Here is a 16,640-nt window from a genome sequence, read left to right as displayed (position 1 = left end):
ACCGTACAGCTATATATACTGGTGGTCACTGTCAGCAAACTGCAAAACTAAAATGCACCACAGGTATAGAATCTAGATGGATAGTATACTTGACGACACAGAGGTAGTTAGAGCAGTGGCCTTCCGTACCGTACTGCTATATATACTGGTAGTCAATGTCAGCAAACTGCAAAACTAAAATGCACCACAGGTATAGAATCTAGATGGATAGTATACTTGATGACACAGAGGTAGGTAGAGCAGTGGCCTTCCGAACCGTACTGCTATATATACTGGTGGTCACTCTCAGCAAACTGCAATACTAAAATGCACCACAGGTATAGAATCTAGATGGATAGTATACTTGACGACACAGAGGTAGGTAGAGCAGTGGCCTTCTGTACCGAACTGCTATATATACTAGTGGTCACTGTCAGCAAACTGCAAAACTAAAATGCACCACAGGTATAGAATCTAGATGGATAGTATACTTGACGACACAGAGGTAGGTAGAGCAGTGGCCTTCTGTACCGTACTGCTATATATACTGGTGGTCACTGTCAGCAAACTGCAAAACTAAAATGCACCACAGGTATAGAATCTAGATGGATAGTATACTTGATGACACAGAGGTAGGTAGAGCAGTGGCCTTCCGTACCGTACTGCGATATATACTGATGGTCACTGTCAGCAAACTGCAAAACTTAAATGCACCACAGGTATAGAATCTAGATGGATAGTATACTTGACGACACAGAGGTAGGTAGAGCAGTGGCCTTCCGTACCGTACTGCTATATATACTAGTGGTCACTGTCACCAAACTGCAAAACTAAAATGCAACACAGGTATAGAATCTAGATGGATTGTATACTTGACGACACAGAGGTAGGTAGAGCAGTGGCCTTCCGTACCGTACTGCTATATATACTGGTGGTCACTGTCAGCAAACTGCAAAACTAAAATGCACCACAGGTATAGAATCTAGATGGATAGTATACTTGATGACACAGAGGTAGGTAGAGCAGTGGCCTTCCGTACCGTACTGCTATATATACTGGTGGTCACTGTCAGCAAACTGCAAAACTAAAATGCACCACAGGTATAGAATCTAGATGGATAGTATACTTGACGACACAGAGGTAGGTAGAGCAGTGGCCTTCCGTACCGTACTGCTATATATACTGGTGGTCACTGTCAGAAAACTGCAAAACTAAAATGCACCACAGGTAGAGAATCTAGATGGATAGTATACTTGACGACACAGAGGTAGGTAGAGCAGTGGCCTTCCGTACCGTACTGCTATATATACTGGTGGTCACTGTCAGCAAACTGCAAAACTAAAATGCACCACAAGTATAGAATCTAGATGGATAGTATACTTGATGACATAGAGGTAGGTAGAGCAGTGGACTTCCGTACCGTACTGCTATATATACTGGTGGTCACTGTCAGCAAACTGCAAAACTAAAATGCACCACAGGTATAGAATCTAGATGGATAGTATACTTGACGACACAGAGGTAGGTAGAGCAGTGGCCTTCCGTACAGTACTGCTATATATACTGGTGGTCACTGTCAGCAAACTGCAAAACTAAAATGCACCACAGGTATAGAATCTAGATGGATAGTATACTTGATGACACAGAGGTAGGTAGAGCAGTGGCCTTCCGTACAGTACTGCTATATATACTGGTGGTCACTGTCAGCAAACTGCAAAACTAAAATGCACCACAGGTATAGAATCTAGATGGATAGTATACTTGACGACACAGAGGTAGGTAGAGCAGTGGCCTTCCGTACCGTACTGCTGTATATACTGGTGGTCACTATCAGCAAACTGCAAAACTAAAATGCACCACAGGTATAGAATCTAGATGGATAGTATTCTTGATGACACAGAGGTAGGTAGAGCAGTGGCCTTCCGTACCGTGCTGCTATATATACTGGTGGTCACTGTCAGCAAACTGCAAAACTAAAATGCACCACAGGTATAGAATCTAGATGGATAGTATACTTGACGACACAGAGGTAGGTAGAGCAGTGGCCTTCCGTACCATACTGCTATATATACTGGTGGTCACTGTCAGAAAACTGCAAAACTAAAATGCACCACAGGTATAGAATCTAGATGGATAGTATACTTGACGACACAGAGGTAGTTAGAGCAGTGGCCTTCCGTACCGTACTGCTATATATACTGGTAGTCACTGTCAGCAAACTGCAAAACTAAAATGCACCACAGGTATAGAATCTAGATGGATAGTATACTTGATGACACAGAGGTAGGTAGAGCAGTGGCCTTCCGTACCGTACTGCTATATATACTGGTGGTCACTGTCAGCAAACTGCAAAACTAAAATGCACCACAGGTATAGAATCTAGATGGATAGTATACTTGACGACACAGAGGTAGGTAGAGCATTGGCCTTCTGTACCGTACTGCTATATATACTGGTGGTCACTGTCAGCAAACTGCAAAACTAAAATGCACCACAGGTATAGAATCTAGATGGATAGTATACTTGATGACACAGAGGTAGGTAGAGCAGTGGCCTTCCGTACCGTACTGCTATATATACTGGTGGTCACTGTCAGCAAACTGCAAAACTTAAATGCACCACAGGTATAGAATCTAGATGGATAGTATACTTGACGACACAGAGGTAGGTAGAGCAGTGGCCTTCCGTACCGTACTGCTATATATACTAGTGGTCACTGTCACCAAACTGCAAAACTAAAATGCACCACAGGTATAGAATCTAGATGGATTGTATACTTGACGACACAGAGGTAGGTAGAGCAGTGGCCTTCCGTACCGTACTGCTATATATACTGGTGGTCACTGTCAGCAAACTGCAAAACTAAAATGCACCACAGGTATAGAATCTAGATGGATAGTATACTTGATGACACAGAGGTAGGTAGAGCAGTGGCCTTCCGTAGCGTACTGCTATATATACTGGTGGTCACTGTCAGCAAACTGCAAAACTAAAATGCACCACAGGTATAGAATCTAGATGGATAGTATACTTGACGACACAGAGGTAGGTAGAGCAGTGGCCTTCCGTACCGTACTGCTATATATACTGGTGGTCACTGTCAGAAAACTGCAAAACTAAAATGCACCACGGGTAGAGAATCTAGATGGATAGTATACTTGACGACACAGAGGTAGGTAGAGCAGTGGCCTTCCGTACCGTACTGCTATATATACTGGTGGTCACTGTCAGCATACTGCAAAACTAAAATGCACCACAAGTATAGAATCTAGATGGATAGTATACTTGATGACACAGAGGTAGGTAGAGCAGTGGCCTTCCGTACCGTACTGCTATATATACTGGTGGTCACTGTCAGCAAACTGCAAAACTAAAATGCACCACAGGTATAGAATCTAGATGGATAGTATACTTGACGACACAGAGGTAGGTAGAGCAGTGGCCTTCCGTACAGTACTGCTATATATACTGGTGGTCACTGTCAGCAAACTCCAAAACTAAAATGCACCACAGGTATAGAATCTAGATGGATAGTATACTTGATGACACAGAGGTAGGTAGAGCAGTGGCCTTCCGTACAGTACTGCTATATATACTGGTGGTCACTGTCAGCAAACTGCAAAACTAAAATGCACCACAGGTATAGAATCTAGATGGATAGTATACTTGACGACACAGAGGTAGGTAGAGCAGTGGCCTTCCGTACCGTACTGCTGTATATACTGGTGGTCACTGTCAGCAAACTGCAAAACTAAAATGCACCACAGGTATAGAATCTAGATGGATAGTATACTTGATGACACAGAGGTAGGTAGAGCAGTGGCCTTCCGTACCGTGCTGCTATATATACTGGTGGTCACTGTCAGCAAACTGCAAAACTAAAATGCACCACAGGTATAGAATCTAGATGGATAATATACTTGACGACACAGAGGTAGGTAGAGCAGTGGCCTTCCGTACCATACTGCTATATATACTGGTGGTCACTGTCAGAAAACTGCAAAACTAAAATGCACCACAGGTAGAGAATCTAGATGGATAGTATACTTGACGACACAGAGGTAGGTAGAGCAGTGGCCTTCCGTACCGTACTGCTATATATACTGGTGGTCACTGTCAGCAAACTGCAAAACTAAAATGCACCACAAGTATAGAATCTAGATGGATAGTATACTTGACGACACAGAGGTAGGTAGAGCAGTGGCTTTCCTTACCGTACTGCTATATATACTGGTGGTCACTGTCAGCAAACTGCAAAACTAAAATGCACCACAGGTATAGAATCTAGATGGATAGTATACTTGACGACACAGAGGTAGGTAGAGCAGTGGCTTTCCGTACCGTACTGCTATATATACTGGTGGTCACTGTCAGCAAACTTCAAAACTAAAATGCACCACAGGTATAGAATCTAGATGGATAGCATACTTGACGACACAGAGGTAGGTAGAGCAGTGGCCTTCCGTATCATACTGCTATATATACTGGTGGTCACTGTCAGCAAACTGCAAAACTAAAATGCACCACAGGTATAGAATCTAGATGGATAGTATACTTGACGACACAGAGGTAGTTAGAGCAGTGGCCTTCCGTACCGTACTGCTATATATACTGGTAGTCACTGTCAGCAAACTGCAAAACTAAAATGCACCACAGGTATAGAATCTAGATGGATAGTATTCTTGATGACACAGAGGTAGGTAGAGCAGTGGCCTTCCGTACCGTACTGCTATATATACTGGTGGTCACTGTCAGCAAACTGCAATACTAAAATGCACCACAGGTATAGAATCTAGATGGATAGTATACTTGACGACACAGAGGTAGGTAGAGCAGTGGCCTTCTGTACCGAACTGCTATATATACTAGTGGTCACTGTCAGCAAACTGCAAAACTAAAATGCACCACAGGTATAGAATCTAGATGGATAGTATACTTGACGACACAGAGGTAGGTAGAGCAGTGGCCTTCCGTACCGTACTGCTATATATACTGGTGGTCACTGTCAGCAAACTGCAAAACTAAAATGCACCACAGGTATAGAATCTAGATGGATAGTATACTTGATGACACAGAGGTAGGTAGAGCAGTGGCCTTCCGTACCGTACTGCTATATATACACTGGTGGTCACTGTCAGCAAACTGCAAAACTAAAATGCACCACAGGTATAGAATCTAGATGGATAGTATACTTGACGACACAGAGGTAGGTTGAGCAGTGGCTTTCCGTACCGTACTGCTATATATACTGGTGGTCACTGTCAGCAAACTGCAAAACTAAAATGCACCACTGGTATAGAATCTAGATGGATAGTATACTTGACGACACAGAGGTAGGTAGAGCAGTGGCCTTCCGTACCGTACTGCTATATATACTGGTGTTCACTGTCAGCAAACTGCAAAACTAAAATGCACCACAGGTATAGAATCTAGATGGATAGTATACTTGATGACACAGAGGTAGGTAGAGCAGTGGCCTTCCGTACCGTACTGCTATATATATTGGTGGTCACTGTCAGCAAACTGCAAAACTAAAATGCACCACAGGTATAGAATCTAGATGGATAGTATACTTGACGACACAGAGGTAGTTAGAGCAGTGGCCTTCCGTACCGTACTGCTATATATACTGGTGGTCACTGTCAGAAAACTGCAAAACTAAAATGCACCACAGGTAGAGAATCTAGATGGATAGTATACTTGACGACACAGAGGTAGGTAGAGCAGTGGCCTTCCGTACCATACTGCTATATATACTGGTGGTCACTGTCAGCAAACTGCAAAACTAAAATGCACCACAAGTATAGAATCTAGATGGATAGTATACTTGATGACACAGAGGTAGGTAGAGCAGTGGCCTTCCGTACCGTACTGCTATATATACTGGTGGTCACTGTCAGCAAACTGCAAAACTAAAATGCACCACAGGTATAGAATCTAGATGATAGTATACTTGACGACACAGAGGTAGGTAGAGCAGTGGCCTTCCGTACAGTACTGCTATATATACTGGTGGTCACTGTCAGCAAACTGCAATACTAAAATGCACCACAGGTATAGAATCTAGATGGATAGTATACTTGACGACACAGAGGTAGGTAGAGCAGTGGCCTTCTGTACCGAACTGCTATATATACTAGTGGTCACTGTCAGCAAACTGCAAAACTAAAATGCACCACAGGTATAGAATCGAGATGGATAGTATACTTGACGACACAGAGGTAGGTAGAGCAGTGGCCTTCCGTACCGTACTGCTATATATACTGGTGGTCACTGTCAGCAAACTGCAAAACTAAAATGCACCACAGGTATAGAATCTAGATGGATAGTATACTTGACGACACAGAGGTAGGTAGAGCAGTGGCCTTCCGTACCGTACTGCTATATATACTGGTGGTCACTGTCAGCAAACTGCAAAACTAAAATGCACCACAGGTATAGAATCTAGATGGATAGTATACTTGACGACACAGAGGTAGGTAGAGCAGTGGCTTTCCGTACCGTACTGCTATATATACTGGTGGTCACTGTCAGCAAACTGCAAAACTAAAATGCACCACAGGTATAGAATCTAGATGGATAGTATACTTGACGACACAGAGGTAGGTAGAGCAGTGGCCTTCCGTACCGTACTGCTATATATACTGGTGTTCACTGTCAGCAAACTGCAAAACTAAAATGCACCACAGGTATAGAATCTAGATGGATAGTATACTTGATGACACAGAGGTAGGTAGAGCTGTGGCCTTCCGTACCGTACTGCTATATATACTGGTGGTCACTGTCAGCAAACTGCAAAACTAAAATGCACCACAGGTATAGAATCTAGATGGATAGTATACTTGACGACACAGAGGTAGGTAGAGCAGTGGCCTTCCGTACCGTACTGCTATATATACTGGTGGTCACTGTCAGCAAACTGCAAAACTAAAATGCACCACAGGTATAGAATCTAGATGGATAGTATACTTGATGACACAGAGGTAGGTAGAGCAGTGGCCTTCCGTACCGTACTGCTATATATACTGGTGGTCACTGTCAGCAAACTGCAAAACTAAAATGCACCACAGGTATAGAATATAGATGGATAGTATACTTGACGACACAGAGGTAGGTAGAGCAGTGGCCTTCCGTACCGTACTGCTATATATACTGGTGGTCACTGTCAGCAAAACTCTGCACTGTACTCCTCATATATAATACTGCTGGTCCCCAGTCCCCACAATAAAGCAGTGTGAGCACAGATATATGCAGCACACTAAGCACAGATATGGAGCGTTTTTCAGGCAGACAACGTATAATACTGGTGGTCACTGGTCAGCAAAACTCTGCACTGTACTCCTCCTATATAATACTGCTGGTCCCCAGTCCCCACAATAAAGCAGTGTGAGCACAGATATATGCAGCACACTGAGCACAGATATGGAGCGTTTTTCAGACAGACAACGTATAATACTAGTGGTCACTGGTCAGCAAAACTCTGCACTGTACTCCTCCTATATAATACTGCTGGTCCCCAGTCCCCACAATAAAGCAGTTTGAGCACAGATATATGCAGCACACTGAGCACAGATATGGAGCGTTTTTCAGGCAGAGAACGGATAAAACTGGTGGTCACTGATCAGCAAAACTCTGCACTGTACTCCTCCTATATAATACAGCTGCTCCCCAGTCCCCACAATTAAGCAATAAGCACAAATATTTGCATCAACATTAATAAACAGAGAGGACGCCAGCCACGTCCTCTCCCTAACATTTCCAATGCACGAGTGAAAATGGCGGCGACGCGCGGCTGCTTATATAGAATCCGAATCTCGCGAGAATCCGACAGCGGGATGATGACGTTCGGGCGTGCTCGGGTTAACCGAGCCATACGGGAGAATCCGAGTATGCCTCGGACCCGTGTAAAATGGGTGAAGTTCGGGGGGGTTCGGTTTCCGAGGAACCGAACCCGCTCATCACTATTATCAATCAACCTGTTTAAAGCAGGTGAGGGCAATCCTAAATTATTGGGGAAGTCCAGTAACAGAGCATTTTGTCCCTCTTGGAAAGGGTCTTGTTGGGAGGTATGCCACCACCTTCTGCCGCACCACACACCCCTGTGCCGATCTGGTTGCCCTCTCCTGGAGGAGGCAGCAAAAATGTCAGAAAGTATTATTAGCACACAAAGAGGGAGATGTCTCAAACCTTCTGAAGAGGACAACTGGGAAAGTTGCACATAGCAATCAATCAGCTTCTAGCTATCATTTATATAGTATATTCTGTAAAATGCTAGATAGAATCTGAATTTTCTCTACTAGCTGATGTGCCCCGTTTCAACAGGGCAAAGGATTGCTGGGTGGAACATTTTACTCCTTTTCACTCCTATAGAAGTAAAAAAAATCCCTGCTTAGTGGGTGGCAACAAATAATTGTCACTGTTTTCACACCACCCAGCAGGTTATATGTTCCAGGTCACCCAACAGTGCACAGAGAGGGCTCATCAACTTTCACATTTTCAAAGAGCACAATGATGATGCATTGTAAATTGCAGGTGGGCATTTTTCCACATGCCTCCGAAATGAAGCAACCAATTACAACACCAATATAATTCTGCAAATATATGGACCATGAGCTTTAATTTGGTATATGATGGGCCCTGCTCAGACAATGGCATCATAGAAATAAGTCACTCATAAAAGTCGTCATATTATTATTATTATTATTATTATTATTATATTATTTTTTTATTTGTTTATTAATAACCTTTATTTATATAGCGCCACAAGGGATTCGTAGTGCCCAATTGCAAAGTACATAAACAAATAACCAAAACAAGAAACAGTACCTTACAGTTCAAGACAATATAGGACAAGTAAGGGTATATTATCATATCTGCATCAGCAAATGACACTGAAATAAGTATCAGGGTGGCAGAAAACCAAGGGATTTGGTGCTGTCGAAGAGAGTATGGAGTAGAAGATAGTTTAAGTAAGAGAAAAAAAATCACATGAGGGTAGAGGGTCCTGCTCGTGAGAGCTTTCTTTCTAAACGGGAGGAGCAGACAGAGAAGAGTGACACAGATGGGGTAGAGAGTGAGCGTGGGACTGAGGGTTTAGGATGACAGTTTGCTGGGTTTGGTGAAGAAGTAGGTCTTGAGAGCCTGTTTGAAGTTTTGTAGAGAGTAGGAGTCTTGATAGTCTGAGTGGGAGAGGTAGAGAATTCCAGAGAAAGGGAGCAGTATGTGCAAAATCTTGAAGGTAAGAGTGGGAGGAGGTAATCAGTAGGCAGAAAAGGCGGTGTGCATTAGCGGAGTACTGAGGATGGGTGGAAGTGTAAAGAGAGATAAGGTCATAGATGTAAATGGAAGAGGAGTGGGTGAGGGTTTTGTATTTGACTGTGAGAAATTTGAATTGGAAGGGGAGCCAATGAATGGCTTGTAAGAGAGGGGAGGTGGACATAGCACGTTTCGTGAGGAACATGAGCCAGCCAGCTGCAGTGAGGATAAACTGGAGTTGAGAGAGGCATTTGTCCAGGATTTCAGATAGTAGAAGATTACAGTCTGGAGATGACCAATAAGTCTTAGTAGCGTCCTGGGTGAGAAAGGGTCTGATCCTAAAATATTTTTGAGATAAAAACGACAGGTTGTGAGAGGTGTTGAATTTGTGGTTTGAATGAGGGAGGAGTCAAGGATTACTCCAAGATAGCACACTTGGGGGCTAGAGGAGATAGTTGTGCCATCAATAGATAATTAAATTGTGAGAGGTGAGGTTGTGTGGGAGGGTGGGAAGATGATCAGCTCAGTCTTAGACATGTTTAGTTTAACATAGTACTGGGACATCCAATAAATGATAGCAGAGAGGCAGTTGGAGATACAAGTGAGGAGAGGGGGGGTGAGGTCAGGGGAGGAAAGGTAGATTTAAGTATCATCAGCATAGAGATGATATTGTAAGTCAAAAGAGCGAATGAGGACGTATAGAGATAGAGAAAAGGAGAGGATCAAAAAAAGAACCTGGAGGGACACCTACAGTTAGTGGAAGTGGGGGAGAAGTGGACTCATGAAAGAAGACAGAGATTGAACGGTCAGAGAGGTAAGAGGATAGCCAGGACAGGGCAGTATCGCATAGACCAAGGGAGTGGAGGATTTTCAGTAGGAGAGGGTGGTCCACAGTGTCAAAAGCAGCAAAAAGGTCAAGGAGAATAAGCAGAGAGTAGTGAACCTTGGATTTAGCAGAAAAGAGGATTTTGTAGCGTTTCATAAGGGCAGTTTAAGTGGAGTGGAGAGGACGTAAGCCAAACTGGAATGGGTCAAGCAGTGAGTAAAAGGAAAGAGGCAGTAAGGCAGTTTTTGGAGTCAAAAGGGAGGAGAGAGATGGGTCGATAGTTTGAGATAGTGTGTGGCTCAAGGGTAGATTTTCTAAGAATAGGGGCGACAAAAGCATGCTTGAAGGAAGAGGGCGCAATGCCTGATGAGAGGGAGAGCTTGAGGAGGTGGGCAAGATGGGAACAGGCAAAAGTAGAGAGGTAGCACAGGAGGCGGGTGGGGAGAGGGAAACTGGGGAGGTGGAGGGGGGAACGGATGACGGTCATGACTTCCTCACCAGATACATGCTTTTAATATAAAGATTGGTAACTTCTCCACTTGTTCTCTTCAGAAGGTTTGATACATCTCCCCCAAAATGAGACCAGTACAAAGATGTGACTGAAAGCAAAGAAGAAGAAAAAAATGTTAGAAGTGTTATGCTGTCATTGGTCTCATCTTTGTGATTATTGTCTGGTCATTGGCAGTATTTGTCCAAAGGCAATATTTTCTCTATGGCAGAATACAGTTGTCCCTCCAAAAATCTAGTATTATACTGTCAAGGGTGCTGTCCATGCTAGTCATATTATTTACTATCACATCCATGCTAGCCAGCAGTCCAAAGAAAATACTTGTCATACTGTACTGTCATTTTGTAAACTGAAATCCTATCTTCCTCTGCTGTGCCACTATGTGTCTTGGGTGTCATATTTCTTATTAAACTGCCAAGTGCTTATACCACTGCGCTGTCACTATTTTTAACAAGCCAGCTCACTTCACCTTTTGGCCATTATTGGAAAAATTACTTTAAATGGTTTATAATCACTGTAAATTAATGTTAATGATAGAAATGCTAATAAATGAAAAGAACTCCATAATCTATGAGTTTTCCTGTTTCAAACAACTTTTAAGGAAATTCAGATCCAAAACCTAATCTGCATTATCTCCAAACATGCAAATGCCAATGTGGAAATTACAATTTTGAACCACAGTAAAACAAAGGGTTACACAAAAATCTATACAGAAGCAGAGGCATAAAGTGGAAAGGGGTGGTCTTCAGTTTGCCGGCTGTCGGGATCCCGGCACACAGTATACCGGCGCCGGAATCCCAACAGCCGGCATACCGACACTTTTTCTCCCTCTTGGGGTCCACGACCCTCGTGGAGGGAGAATAGGTAGCGTGGCGCGCGTAGTGCGTCACCGTGCCCACAGCATGGCGAGCGCATCGAGCCCACAAGAGCTCATTTGCGTTCGCCACGCTGTCGGTATGCTGGCGGTCGGGATTCAGGCGCCAGTATGCTAGTCGCCGGGAGCCGGCATACCCTACTAAACCCAGTGGAAAGTAGGACTCAGAAGTGTAACAGGTTAACAAAATATGCATCACCAATTTTCCTGGTTTGTAAATCACTCTTATTGTATAGAGTAATGTAAATGATTCCAAAAATTGCATTACATAAAATATAAACATTTACATTTTTTTTTGAGCTATAGGGTCAAATTCAAAGTTGGACGCGAATGAAAATGCAGACAAATTTGCGGTGTGTTTGCCTCTGCAAGCTGCATAAGGGCAAGATATACTAAAGGGAAAAGGGGGCAAAAACCCGAAAAGGGGCATTTTCAGAATTTGCTGGCATTTCCCATATGTACCAAGCACTGGAATGCAATACATTTTGGGGCTTGGATGTGGTGGATAACGCCCGTTGCGTACAATGCACATGCACACAAGGGCTCCTGGGTCCTAAACCTAGAAGTCCTTCTATCGCAAAGGACAGCTCTCACCCGATAGGTATATACATGATGTACCGTATCGTGATGCAGTGCTCAGTAGATCAACCCCTATGTGCAAAGAAAGCGATCTCTGACTGCATATATGCTGGATCATGCATTCACACATGTACAGAGATTGCAAGTGAATACAGATTGATCTGTTCATTGACGAACTGTGGGTGTTTCTGAGCAGTAACTGAGTGGCGACCAGGCAAACTCCTGGAACTGATCTGTTGGAAGGAGCGGTGTGGGCATGTAAGCTGACTTCCGTGCTTGTTCATAGTGCGGATGGAGGGGGAACACCTGTAGTAGATGGATCTTTTGCATCCAGCATGGAGTGGGTGCAAGTCCTGATATTAATGGTGACAACTGTAGATGGAAAAACATTGGGCGGATCTGTCTTCCACATGCAAACCTATGCATAATCTGCATAGACTGCCATTAGCATGAGATAACAAGCAAGCAATCATGGCTGTACAGAAAATCGGCTGCAAATGAGTCACTCAGGTCCAAACTGTACAGTATGCTTGTTGCCTTAAAGAATAATAGAATACTAGAATAGGTTGCAGCAAATTGAACTTTTTCATTCAGCTGCAATATTTAACAGGATATTAAGTGTTTATGTAATAAGGAAAATATCTTATTTGGTGCGGTTCTGCTGAGAACTTCCTTTTGAGACTCTACACTAAGGCTGCTCTGATGAAGTGTGAGCAATTCAGTGAAGTGAGGAATCCAGTCCCTCTGGGATATCACAGTCTCCAACTTTCTCTTCTAAAGAATTCCATAACGCCATTTTTTTTCTTTTAAAAATATATAAATGACTTCTCTAAGGAAGAAAGAATCCAGAATTCAATATTGGCCCCTAGACTTGCAGTTCTTTTATTACTTTCAGGATGCTTTATGAAGTGTCAGGATACTCTGACCTGAGTCTATGTTTAACCAACATAATTTTACACTTAATTCAGAGTTAAGAGCTGTTCTTCAGTTACAACATAAGATAATTCCATAATCTTTACCACCCTCTTGGTTTGACAAAATTTATTACAGGGATTTGCAACAACACTAAGTAGTAATTTCCCAGTCCAAGTTTGTGTTTAAAAATTGGAAAACAATTGTTTATAATATATAAGTAAAAACCATAATATAACTGATAGTTTGTAACATTCAACTTGGTCTGAATGCTGGTACTTCCATGTTCTTAATTAAGACTATAAAGGAAAAAGCATAGAGAGCCTTGTTGCTGTTTGCGCCATATTTTCTATAGCCTGTGCTTAGGTTAATAGCATATAGGGTACAATTTATTTTTGTTTAAATGTCTAGTGATCAAACTAACCCAGGGCTTTGAAAAAGGGTTGTTGGGGAATGACATCTTGAGTAATGCTACTGCACACTCATGGCTTCTGATTGTGGCATAATAATGATGAGGAGGGTCACATGCTGGGGATCAAACAACAAACTTCTGTTTTGCTCTATGTTTCAAAAGATAGTTGGAGGCTTTCTGTCAGCCAGACTCCGCTTGTCACCCTCCCCCGGAAATAGTAGTCACTTACCTATATGCCCGCCATATAATGCAGAGTGCATCAAAGTGGCCACTATATAAAACCGAATGCATCAGTGAGCACTAAATAATGCAGAGAGCACTAGTGATCACCGTATAATGCAGAGAGCACTAGTGACCACATTATAATACAGAGAAGTGTGACATTTACTAAGCAGTGATAAGGGTGGAGAAGTGAGCAAGTGGAGAAGTTGCCCATGGCAACCAATCATCACAGAAGTAACATCTATGATTTGCATACTATAACATTATACAGAGCTGCTGATTGGTTGATGGGGCACTTTCTCCACTGGCTCACTTCTCCGCCCTTATCACTGCTTAGTAAATGTCTCCCAAAGAGGGCAATGCACTGCAGCAATAGGCTGAAGGATATAACAATATGATGACTACGCTCCTTTGCGATTGCAGTTTTACCTTGTCCCCCTCCCCTCTTGCTGGAACCTCCTGCCTCTGTCACCCAGGGCAACATGTCTCATTCACCCTAGCTGTGCCACTGATGTGTGGGAATTGCAAAACATTTTTGTTTGTTTGGGTGATGTAAAACTGCCAGATTATGATTCATTTCTCCCCCCAATGAGTGCCAGACACCCTTTTTTCTTTCTTTTGTTTTAAATTGTGTATATCATTTGTACTCGTATCCAGTGGCGGCTGCAGAGGTGGGGCGGCAGCGCAGTCCAAAATTTAAATAGGGAAGCCACACCAACGGCCAGTGAGTCACAGCCAGGGATGTTTCAGTGTTTGGGGTGGCAGTTGGTGTGGCTCCCCTATTTTAATTTTGGACCGTGCTGCAGCCCCATCTCTGGAGCCGCCACTGCTCATATCCGAGCATCATATACTTGTCCATATTTTACAGGCTTGATCTATATGAATGTTTGTTTATATATTTACATGCCCTATACCCGATTGCTCTCTAACCTTTTTTTATTTTTTATTCATGATCTGACCTGATGCCTAATTTATATACTGGGTGGCTATGGAAGTGAGCTAGGATTTATTTATTGTATATTGCTTATTAATGTGTGTGATGATTATTATGCAGGACTCGTCTTGCAAATTTGTCAACGATACTTTTTCTTCAATAAAAACTGCCAGTTTTATTTTTTTTTAAAACAAGGGAAAACTGCTTAAATGTCTGTTTTACAAACTGACAAATTAGAAATCTTCAAACTGATATTTTGCATGTGCAGAAATACAGAGCATTTACCAATATGCGCTTTGTCAAAGCACTGGGAAAAAAAACTAAAGAAAAATGTTGTAAGAAGAGGTGGAAGTGAGAAAAATAGACATAGAAAACATAAGGTATGGAGGGCCCAGTTCATGGGAGGACTTGCAACCTAATGGGAAATAGGATTTTATTTACCTACCGGTAAATCCTTTTCTCATAGTCCGTAGAGGATACTGGGGTCCACATCAGTACCATGGGGTATAGACGGGTCCACTAGGAGACATGGGCACTTTAAGAAATCAATAGTGTGGGCTGGCTCCTCCCTCTATGCCCCTCCTACCAGACTCAGTCTAGAAACTGTGCCCGAGGAGATGGACATACTTCAAGAGAAGGATTTAACTGAACAGTGGTGAGATTCGAACCAGCACACATAAACAAGAGGAAACCTATGCTAACTTGAACAGGAACAGCAATGGCTGAACCAATAATAACACTTAACAAGAAAACGAAGCACCGGGCGGGCGCCCAGTACCCTCTACGGACTACGAGTAAAGGATTTACCGTAATTAAAATCCTATTTTCTCTTACATCCTAGAGCACAGGTTCTCAAACTCGGTCCTCAGGACCCCACACAGTGCATGTTTTGCAGGTCTCCTCACAGAATCACAAGTGAAATAATTAGCTCCACCTGTGGACCTTTTAAAATGTGTCAGTGAGTAATTAATACACCTGTGCACCTGCTGGGTTACCTGCAAAACATGCACTGTGTGGGGTCCTGAGGACCGAGTTTGAGAACCACTGTCCTAGAGGATACTGGGGTCCACATTAGTACCATGGGGATGTACCAAAGCTCCCAAACCGGGTGGGAGAGTGCTGAGGTTCCTGCAGAACTGATTGACCAAAATGAAGGTCCTCAGCGGCCAAAGTATCGAACTTGTAGAACATAGCAAATGTGTTCAATTCCGACCAAGTAGCCGCTCGGCAGAGCTGTAAAGCCGAGAAACCCCGGGCAGCCGCCCAGGAAGAACCCACAGACCTAGTAGAGTGGGCCTGTACTTTCGGCAATCCTGCCGATGAATAAGCCTGCTGGATAGTAAGTCTGATCCAGCAAGCGATAGACTGCTTTGAAGCAGGACACCCAATTTTCTTGGGATCATAGAAAACAAACAGCGAGTCAGATTTTCTGTGACGAGCCGTTCTCTTCACGTAGATCCTCAAAGCCCTCACCACATCCAGGGATTTAGAGGTAGCAGAGGTGTCACTAAACACCGGAATCACAATAAGTTGGTTGATATGAAACGCAGACACCACCTTAGGAAGAAATTGTTGACGAGTTCTGAGTTCAGCTCTATCCTCATGAAAAATCAAATAGGGGCATTCGTGAGACAACGCCCCATTTTCAGACACAAGCCTTGCAGAAGCCAAGGCCAAGAGTGTAACAGTTTTCCACGTAAGATACTTAAGGTCCACCTCCTGTAAAGGTTCAAACCAGTCCGATTGCAGAAAACGCAATACCACGTTAATATCCCTAGGTGCCGTGGGAGGTACAAAGGGTGGATGGATGTGCAGAACACCCTTCAAGAATGTCTGAACCTCAGGAAGGGAAGCCAATTGTTTCTGGAAGAAAATGGACAAGGCCCATAAAAAAAGAGAAAATGTCCCAGTTGAAATTCCACTGCAGGAAATTTCCTGTTTTCACACCATGAGACATATTTTTTCCAAATACGGTGGTAATGTTTAGACGTTACCCCTTTCCTAGCCTGGATCAGGGTTGGAATAACCTTGTTTGGAATGCCTTTCCAGGCTAAAATCTGATGCTCAACTTCCATGCCGTCAAACGTAGCCGCGGTAAATCTTGACAGACGAACGGCGCCTGCTGCAGAAGATCCTCTC

This window comes from Pseudophryne corroboree, chromosome 9 (assembly GCF_028390025.1).
Source record: "Pseudophryne corroboree isolate aPseCor3 chromosome 9, aPseCor3.hap2, whole genome shotgun sequence".
Lineage (NCBI taxonomy): Eukaryota > Metazoa > Chordata > Amphibia > Anura > Myobatrachidae > Pseudophryne > Pseudophryne corroboree.
This window is presented reverse-complemented; position numbering follows the sequence as displayed.